The following is a 9,920-nucleotide window of genomic DNA, read 5'->3' as shown; positions in this document are numbered from 1 at the left end:
CGTGAGGGACACGGGGCAATGTCCCTAAAAGCTAAGACATTGTTTAGCTATTCGATATATATCCACCTGTAGAATCGAAAGGAAAAAGAAAGTACTTTAGAATAGAAAAAATAAATAAACTAAGAACATGATCTTAAAGTTGATCCTAGACTCACAGAGTAGGGTGGCTAAAAAGTCATAGTTGACTTCTTTTTTAGAGGAGGAAAATCACACGTAACGCCCTCGGACAACAACAAGGAGAGGAAAGGAAGATGGGGTGTTCGGGTTGCTAGGACTCTTGTCGCCGCCCAAATCATCCTCATGTGAGCGATGTGGGCAGTTTCTCAAAAGTCAATCCATATAGGCGTTGAGGGGCAGTTTGGTTCATGTCCACATTCAAAAATGCTTGGCGTGAAACCTCCCTCGATGTTGCCTAAGCTTTGTTTGGTTGGTACCTGAAAAAACTAGAGTATGCCTGGCTTGGACAACCTAGGCAGAAGATTCGCCTGCTAGTAAATGCGAGAATAATTTACACATGATCCATACCTCCACCAAACCGGCTTGAGCTAGCTTGACACCTGAACCTAAACTAAACCCACGTGAGCTAGCTTGACACCCAACCTAAACCAAACCTACTAGAAATTTCCCAAAACTGAACTAAACCAAGCCTTCAACCATGGGTTAAAACTGTTTACGAAAATGGGTTAAGAACTGTTTGATCAAATGAGTTGACATAAGGAACCAACAAGCCAAGTAGAGATCAATCGTTGTTGGACACTGACACCAACAAGCTAAATACAAAGCCCAATTATTGAAGCACTATTGCAATTGTGTGCTCGTCTTGCTAGCATTCAGCACTAAAAGTTATTAGAAACAAAATTGTGAAAAAGATAGGCAATTTTGACCAGCATCAGCTAATCACTACCTAATAATAAAGCAAACAATGCTTCTGGTCGTACGTCATAAAATTGCCTCCAAAGTTGGCACAAATTACCCACTAAGCGACCCATAAGTGAAGAAAAACGATTCAATAAAATTTCTATCAAAGTCGTCGTCCCGCTCGGTTCTTATAGTGTGAGTTAATTTAATTCATGATTTTTTAAAATTCCAAATTTTGAGTTTTGAAAAAAAAGTCATGAAATCATAGTTTGGGAATTCAAACAAAGATTCAGGAAATCAAATAATGTTCACGGATTCAAAAAATGTTGATGGTTTTAAAAAATTGTTCGTGTATTATAAAAAATTCACAAAATGTCTATAGAATTTTTAAAAATGTTGAGAAAAACTAAAAGAATCATGAATTTCCAAATTTGTTCCAATTTACAAAAAAGTTCATCCATTCAAAAAAGGAAAAACTTTGTTTTTGCCACTCTAGCTTTTGTGAAATTTGCTTATGCCACTGTAGAATTTGACATCTCCTTTTTGCCACTCTTTGCTTTTGATAATATATCACAAATGCCATTTTGTTAGGTCAATGGATGTTTTGACCAAACAGAGCATAGAAAAGACAATATTGCCACTCGGTTATGGGTTTTCCTATTGCCACTTTCGTTTTTGCGAAATATTGCTTTTGGCATTATAGTAATAAAGTCTAAACAGGAAAATTTAGACAACCATGGATGGTTTGAAGAAAACCAAGAATATTTACCTAGTAGTGCCCATAGTTTCAGCATCTCTCGCATTGGCTTCTATGTCTTCAATGTCTTGTAGCTCAACATTTTTTCTTTTCCTAGCATATTTCACATAGAGAAATTTAGTTATACTATGCATTTCTTTACATTAAAATTTTGAATGTACAATCCTTTGCTAGCAATTATCTGTTTCTTGGCTTGCATTCAGGATGAAGTTTTGGACATGTCTTCAACAAATACCCAAATTCTTTGCATTCACGACACTTGTGTTTTCTCTTGGATATGCTCTCAAAGGCTGATTTTATCCTTTGTGTCCTAGGTCTACCAGCAGCTTTTTTGAACACAGAGTGCAATTTGAACCCGACATCGAACACTGGCCATTGTTTCTTGTCAGTCATGGTGGGCACATTTTTCGGAGATGCATTGCTGAATGATTTCACGGAGTAGTACTCATGCACATAGCCATCTATCTCTCGACCTCCTCTAATACTTGTAATGAATGCAATGGCATGTAGGCAAGGATGTCCACTTACTTGCCAACGCCTACAAGAGCATTCCCACTTCTCCAAATCTACACGATGCTTCCAATTATAGTCATGGATCTTTATGGTGACCTCTTATTTGCAATCATCACTTCTATAAATCCCATCTAGCACTATCCCCCTTGATCTATTGTTCGTCATGTTGGTTATCCTTGGCAAAAAATGTAGAAGTCTCCGAACAAATTTCTTCGCTATTTTAGATCTTATTTCAAATCTGACCCTTAACCATTCTCTCAATGCATCAAATAATTCACGAACAGGGAATCCCTTCAATTGCTTAATCATGGAATTAAATGACTCAGCTATGTTGTTCATGACATAGTCACATCTGCATGATGTAGAGAACTTACTTCTGCTCCACAAATTAGAGTGCCACTCATCAAGCTAAGTGATAGCATCTCGATTGCTTCCATGATTTTTTTTTCATATGGTGATTGTGCTTGGCAGGAGAATACGTGTACGCTGTTCGCCATAGATTTTCTTCAAAAACCTTACCATGGAATTTCTTTCTGAAGTTCATTATCATGTGTCTAAAGCATTCCCTATGTTCACTAGTGGGGAATATTGTATGCACTGTTGTTTCCAACCCTTTGCACGCATTTGTACAAATGACTAAGCCTTCACGTGTGCGAATAGCTGATTATCCTTGTCATAACTGATTGCCGGAATATCATGCACTATGCCCCCATTACTATCCTCATCACTAACAGCCCCTTTATCACTATCGTCATCACTAACATCCCCTTCATCACTATCCCCTTCCTGCTCATCACTATCCTCCTCGACATCTTGGGAAACATCTTTTGTTTCTATATGGTAAGCATCTTTGGCTTGGTCGTCTCCATTTTCCCACTCACCGCCATCAAGGTATTGGTCCTACTCATCTATTCATGCATGGTCCTATCCTTGATAGCCCTCATTAGATCTTTGTTGCCTTGCAAAGTTCTCCTAGGGTATCTCATATTCATATTGAGAATTTTGAGTTAAATCTTCCAATATGAGTTTGGGTATTTCCTTCGCTGGAGAAGGTGAATTGGTTGAAGCAAACTGAGAGAAAACTCCTCCTCCTCACCATTCTTGCAAAACTAGACAAGTATCTTGATAATCTTTTGTTCATCATTCTCATCATACATTTTGACAACATCTTCATCGTTGTGAACTAGCACAAAATATTGGTCGCAACTATCCCGCTTCGAGAACACAACACCCTCATCATTTACCCATGGATATTTATTCTCCATAAGTCCCACAAGTAGATTGTAACTAGTCTGTCTCTCTACATGGATGTCCCACCTCCAAGAAGACACCGTGCATTGCTCACCCTTGTAATTCTTGTAAGAACGAGCCCCATATGTCATAATAAGCTTATAAGGTGGCATCTTTGACCTACATTGACAAAAATACAGATTTGATGATCAGACTTACATATGCATCTCATGGGCATGTGTATAATTATTAGACACACCAGCCAATATGACCCATGAACAAATCAAACACATACAAAGCTGCTTGAGCATACAAAAGAAATTATTTCTAGCATAAAGGTATTTGGGGAGTTGAGAACTTGCCCATGAAGTAGATGAACCAGCAGGTTCGACTCCTTCTATGTCGCTCCTACCGCAGTAGCCGACGACGCGGTTCCCTCCATCCCGTGTGAGCTGTTGAATTGGGGGAAGGGCGCTCGCTACTGATGCATTTCGCTTCGGGGAGCAAGGCCGGGGCGGAGGAGGGGCGTTCACAGGACCAGAGGTCGCTGGCACGGATCGCGTCGGGGAGGGAGGCTAGAGTAGGGTGCCGGGGACGGGACGACGAAGATGCACGGCGCATTGGCGAGGTCTGAGCAGGGCGCCACGGAGGGGTGACCCGAGACACGTGATCCGTCGGCGAGGCCAGAGGAGGGGGTGCGGCGGCAGAGCTGGAGCAGACGATGAAGTGTGGACGCGGCGGCGACACGCAGGGGGGACAAGTCAGTAGGGGCAACTTGTGGTATTTCTAGAAATACTAACAACTCTTTTCCTGGTCAACTATTTAGAAGAACAATCAATTCATGGATGTCTAACATAATGGCATTTGTGATATATTATCAAAAGCAAAGAGTAGCAAAAATGAGATGTCAAATTCTAGAATGGCATAAGCAAAGTTTACAAAAACTAGAATGGCAAAAAAAAAGTTTTCTCTTTAAACATACATTTCAGAAGAAAAAAAGATAAATAGACATCAATAACAAAACTTGATTACATGAGCACTGCTTTTCTCTTCTTATAGCAGCAAACACGAGCTCATGGGCCAGCCCATGTTTTATTAATTCAATTTATTGTTTTCTTCTTTAAATAAATTTTTACTTTTCAAAATTCCAAATTTTTAATTTTGAAAAAAAAATGTTTATAAAATCATAGAATGTTTGGGAATTGAAACATAGGATCAGAAAATGATAAAATTTTCATGGATTCAAAAAAACGATGATTTTTAAAAACTGTTCGCATATTATAAAAGAATTCACAATTTTAAAAACCTTATTCATCAAATATAAAATTTTCATGATTTTGAAAATGATCATTTATTCAAAACATATCCGTGAATTTATAAAAATGTCTATTAAATTTCAAAAAATGTTGAGAAAAACTAAAAAAATCACGAATTTCAAAATTTGTTCCCCGTTTTAAAAAATAATCACCGATTTAAAAAAAATTCGCTGAGAAAAACTGTCCATGCATTTCACGAAAAAGATAAGTGGACATCAATCTATAAAATTTGATCACATGAACACTGTAACCATCATTGACATGGATGGGAGAAAAGATAAGTGGCAGCATGATGGGTCATCGTGTTAAATTAAAAAAATAGAGGACCCTCATATGTCGGGGTATTGAGCCATATTTATTTGGCTACAACGTAATATTTTTTCTCCCATTGTAATGCTCGATCATATTTAATAGTATAGCAAAAGGACCCGTGCGTTGCAACGGAAGAAAAACAATTATAATCTCGAATGGTACTGATCATATTATGTCTTTAAAATTTTAGGACATTTCTTAAAATGCATGAACATTTTTTGAATTAGCAAACATTTTTTTCAATTGCACTCAAAAAATAACACACAAACTTTTTTCAAAATCCTGGACTTTTATTGTTTTCACCAACATTGTTCTCAAAATTATGAACATTTTTCTGAATAAGCGAATATTTTTACAAAAATCCTGAGCATTTTTTGAATTCACAATCATTTTATATTTTCTTCAAACTTTTATTTCAAAATTCCCAGTTTTACTAATTGCAAAAGTTTTTCAAAGTTCTAAATTATTGAAACTAAAAAACGGAACAGAAAAATGAAAATAAAAAATGAGACTAAAAACAGAGGCACGAACTGTTTTTAAGATTTTTACACGGACTTTTGTTTAAAATTGTTGACTTTTTTATTTTATGGACATTTTCTCAAAGTTTAAACATTTTTTATATGCAAACATTTTTTAAAACTGCTGAGTAGTTTTTGAATTCTAAAAAAAATATGTTTTTTTTAATATTTTATTTTGAAATTCTCAGTTTCTTAAAATTGAGAAAAGTTGTTTGAAGTTCTAAATTATTTAAAGTAAAAAAACAAAATGGAACTGAAATAAAAATAAAAAAAACTAAAATAAAAAAACAGGTGCCCACGCATGGACCGACCCAAACAGGTGTGCTGCATCTTTTTCCAACGCCCAGACCGTAATATAGGAGGTGCCTACATGGGCCGGCCCAGTCCAGATATTTTCCTGTTTGAAACCTTTTTATGATTTATAGGTGGCATTGGTGGGTAATTTTAGTGAACTTTCAGGGCAATTTGAATGACGTACGAAAGAAGCACTATTTGCTTTATTAGTAGGTAAAGATATAAAAAATAAAGCACTGACTGTTTTTGGTCGTCCGTTATTAAATTATCCATAAAATTATTGATAATTATCCACCATGCCATCAGTAAGTGGAAACAAATAATTCGCACAGAAGAATCCCCGCCTGGGCCGGCCCATGCAGTAGATGTCCTATACTGGGCTCTGCATGCTGGGAGAAGACACAACACTCCTGTTCCGGCCAGCCCATGTCTGGGCGGGCTTTATTTTTCGTTTTTTATTTTTTGCTTTTTGTCCTCTTCGTTGTGGAATAAAATAATTTGAGAATTCAAAAAATCTCTTCAAAATAAATAAAATGATAATTCTAAAATAAAATATTCAACAACTCATAAATGTTTGTGGGTTTATAAAATGTTCGCTACTTTCAAAATAATATTCGCATATTCAGAAAATGTTTGCAAATTTGAAAAGTGATATTCAAGAAGTAAAATAACGTTCATGACTTGTAAAAGTTCGTATTAAAACAATAATGAAACTGAGCAAAATTTTGCCAATTCAAAAGATATTCATGAATCACAAAAATCATAAAAATTCGAAAATTGGTCATGACTTACAAAATAGTTTATTAATTCATTAAATCTTCACTGATTTGAAAAAGGTACATGGATTTGAAAAAAATCATGATTTACAAATTGTTCGCTGATTCTAGAAATGTCTCTGATTCAAGTTTTCTTTTTAAAGAAATGTGCACAATTTTAAAACAAATGTCTGCAAATCAAAATGTTCATCATTTCAGAAAAGTTTAAAAAATCTGTAAAAATGTTCAAGAATTTGAAAAACTTCACGATTTCAAATATGTTCATGAGTTGTTTTCATGATTTGCAAAAATTGTTCACGATTCCACAAAAATGAGGGTCATAGTGTATCTCGATGATGTAGCAAAATATGGTCTTGAACATTGAATATTATGATATATTTTTTTCTCCCGTTGCAACGCACGTGCCCTTTTGCTTGTTGACAACTAATTCCGATTGATCCTCCACCTTCCGCTCCTTCTTGTTCTTCCAAACCTGCTTCACACCATCAACCTCCTTTCAGAATGCTTCATAGCAGCCTGGTAGAATGAAGAAAACAACAAATATATACAAGTCACCGATCAAATTTAGTGGACAAGTTTTGAGCACACTTATGTATATGTAGCAGGTTAAAGGAAAGAAATGACATGGTTCAGGGTCCAATGTGAACAGAAAATGTAAAAAATAAAGCATTTAACAAGATCATGCGGTCTTATGGCGGGAATAAAGTTAGAGCTTTCAGTAGTGTATATCACAGGAAACACAAGTATAGACACAGAGATAAAGAAAACACCATTGAATGGTTCAAAGAAGTTGGTGGTCTACGTTTATCTCTTTTGCTGGATATAAGACCAGATGGTGAATACAAGCAAAGCCAGCAGAAATTAATGTGCACTTGGCTTCTTTGAGCTGAAACAATTAAGGTAAGCGCTTCAAAAGCTTTTAGAAACTCACAAATAGCTCATGTCTTCTTCCATTCTTGCTCACTTGGAGAATCTATCATCTTTCGGTTGGCATTACTAGTGAGGACAGATTTCTATCGCAATGATTCTACAAGCATTTGCCAAGTTGAGTTCCATCTGGTTGGTGTATCAACAACAAATCAACAAAGATACCTTTCTTTGAAGGCAGACCCATTCCAATTGAAATTGTATTGAAAGCTTGAAGTCTTGAAATAGAAGAGTCGATATATTTCAGCAGCTCACGTATCTTGTCAATTGCTTCATGGATTATTTTCATTCCGTCTTGAACCAAGATATTAAGAATGTGTGCACAACACCTCACATGCAAATGTTGACCTTCAAGAAGGAGCTCATGTTTGTGATATTTTATTAACTCGTCACATGCATTAGTATTATTACTGGCATTATCTAGTGTCAAAGTGAATAGCTTGCCCCTTATGCCCCATTATGTTAAGCAACCAACGATTTCTTCTTCTATGCATAGCCTGTGTGGGGACACTTTACTTCTGCGAAACTTATGATCTTCTTCTTGTAGTTTAATTTTGCATTGATATAACGGGCGGTGATAGACATGTAGTCCAAGTTTTGTGATGATGTCCACATGTCAGGTGTTGAGCAAATGCGAGAATCCAAATTTTAGAGCTCAACTTCAATATCTTTCTTCATTCCCTTATACATCTTCATTGCATCATCGTGAATAGTGTGACGGCCTTTGATTTGAAATGTTTGCTAGATTGAGTCAATCCATGGTCCTTTGATTTGAAATGTTTGCTAGATTGAGTCAATCCATGGTTGAAGGTGCGGATCTTCGGACTTAAGAAATTAAAGGGGATCTCGACATGGATGCAAACCATGAGTTAACGGCAAACTTTTTCATCAAACACAAACGGGCCTTCGGATTGTTTTTTTTTCATGGTCAACAGAAACATCTTCCTGCAAGCATCCTCAATTGATCGGAAAGCCTCTGCAATATGGGTTCTCAAACTGCTAGCCCCAAACTTGGTGTGAAGTGGCACCCGACGGTATTTGCACATGGCCTTGAGGTCATCATCTACGACAATCAGATCTAGTTCATAATGCTCCCATACCTTGGACCATCTAGCATGTGGTACTTGACTCATATCCTCATCCATAGAATCGGCACTCTAAGAACCCTCTGAGGTAGACATGCCTTAAATTTTAGAGCACACCACATGGGAAAATACAGGTGGATATTACTGTTAGAAAATGCTAGAATATGGAGCAAGAAGGTTCCTAAAATGCTAGAAATGCAACCTACAGCTAACTCGGCAAAATAACTAGTAAATGGGTCAACATGAAACTGAAACATGTTATTTGTTGAATCTGAAACTACCCATGCTCTCCAAATCGCTTGTCACTGCAAGATACAGGAAGGTTACACGTTTTGAGATCCGAGTTAATGATTATGAAGTGATCCTTGATACTCCAAAATACTGATTGAGAAGTTACAACAGAACAAAAATGGATGAGTGGCGGACGACGAAGGCGACGAGGCTGGCGACGACGGTGTCGCGGTAGGGGGGGAGGGGGGCGGAGCAGCGCGGAAGAAGGCCCCCGCCTCATCGTTGGAGCTCTGGCTGTGGCGGTTGCGGGAACGGGGAAGAGGGGATCATGAGGAAGAGAGCGAGCAGACGAGCGATCTAAACCAATGTCAATAACCGGTTAGGCAACCACACCCAACCCATTTTTTAGCGAAACTGAACTAAACCAAACTGTTCATCGAGCCAGCCCACTAGCACCCATACCAAAAAAAGCCCATATACAAAAAAACACCATTATACCAGTTAAACAAAAAACCATTCTCGGATTCACATCGACTATTTATCGCCTTCAACAAGCTCATGGGAAGTTTTGCTTAAGTGGTCTACTAATTGGAAAGGAGAAATGGGGGCGTCCATGGGATTTGAATCGTGCTCTCTCGGTTAACAACAAGTTCGCCTAGACATTGCCCTGGTGTCGTGTTTGTGATCTATAAATTGGGCGACACTTCTTAACACGAAGCAAGTCGCTTTTCCACTGTTTATTCTTTGTTTTATTTATTTATTTTTGTTTGTTTTTCTCCGTTTTTTCTCTCTTTTCATTTTTTTTTCTATGGTGTTTGTTTGGTTTTCTTTTTCCTTCTCCATTTTTTCTTTTGTTTTTCTTATGTTCTTTTTGTTTTCACTCTACATTTTTGTACGTGTCAAAAATATATTTTTAGTAAGTGATCAACATTTCTTGTATACACGTTTAACATTGTTCGAACCCTTATTAAACATATATTCAATTACTTGTTCAATATTTTAATTCTTATTCAAGATTTTTTAAATACGCATTCAACATTTTTTAATATTTACTTAACATTATTGAAATACTTGTTCGGCATTTTAGTTTTTATTCAATATTT

Source organism: Hordeum vulgare, chromosome 5H (assembly GCF_904849725.1).
Source record: "Hordeum vulgare subsp. vulgare chromosome 5H, MorexV3_pseudomolecules_assembly, whole genome shotgun sequence".
Taxonomy (NCBI): domain Eukaryota; kingdom Viridiplantae; phylum Streptophyta; class Magnoliopsida; order Poales; family Poaceae; genus Hordeum; species Hordeum vulgare.
The sequence above is the reverse complement of the archived record's forward strand: the minus strand, read 5'-3'. Positions refer to the sequence as shown.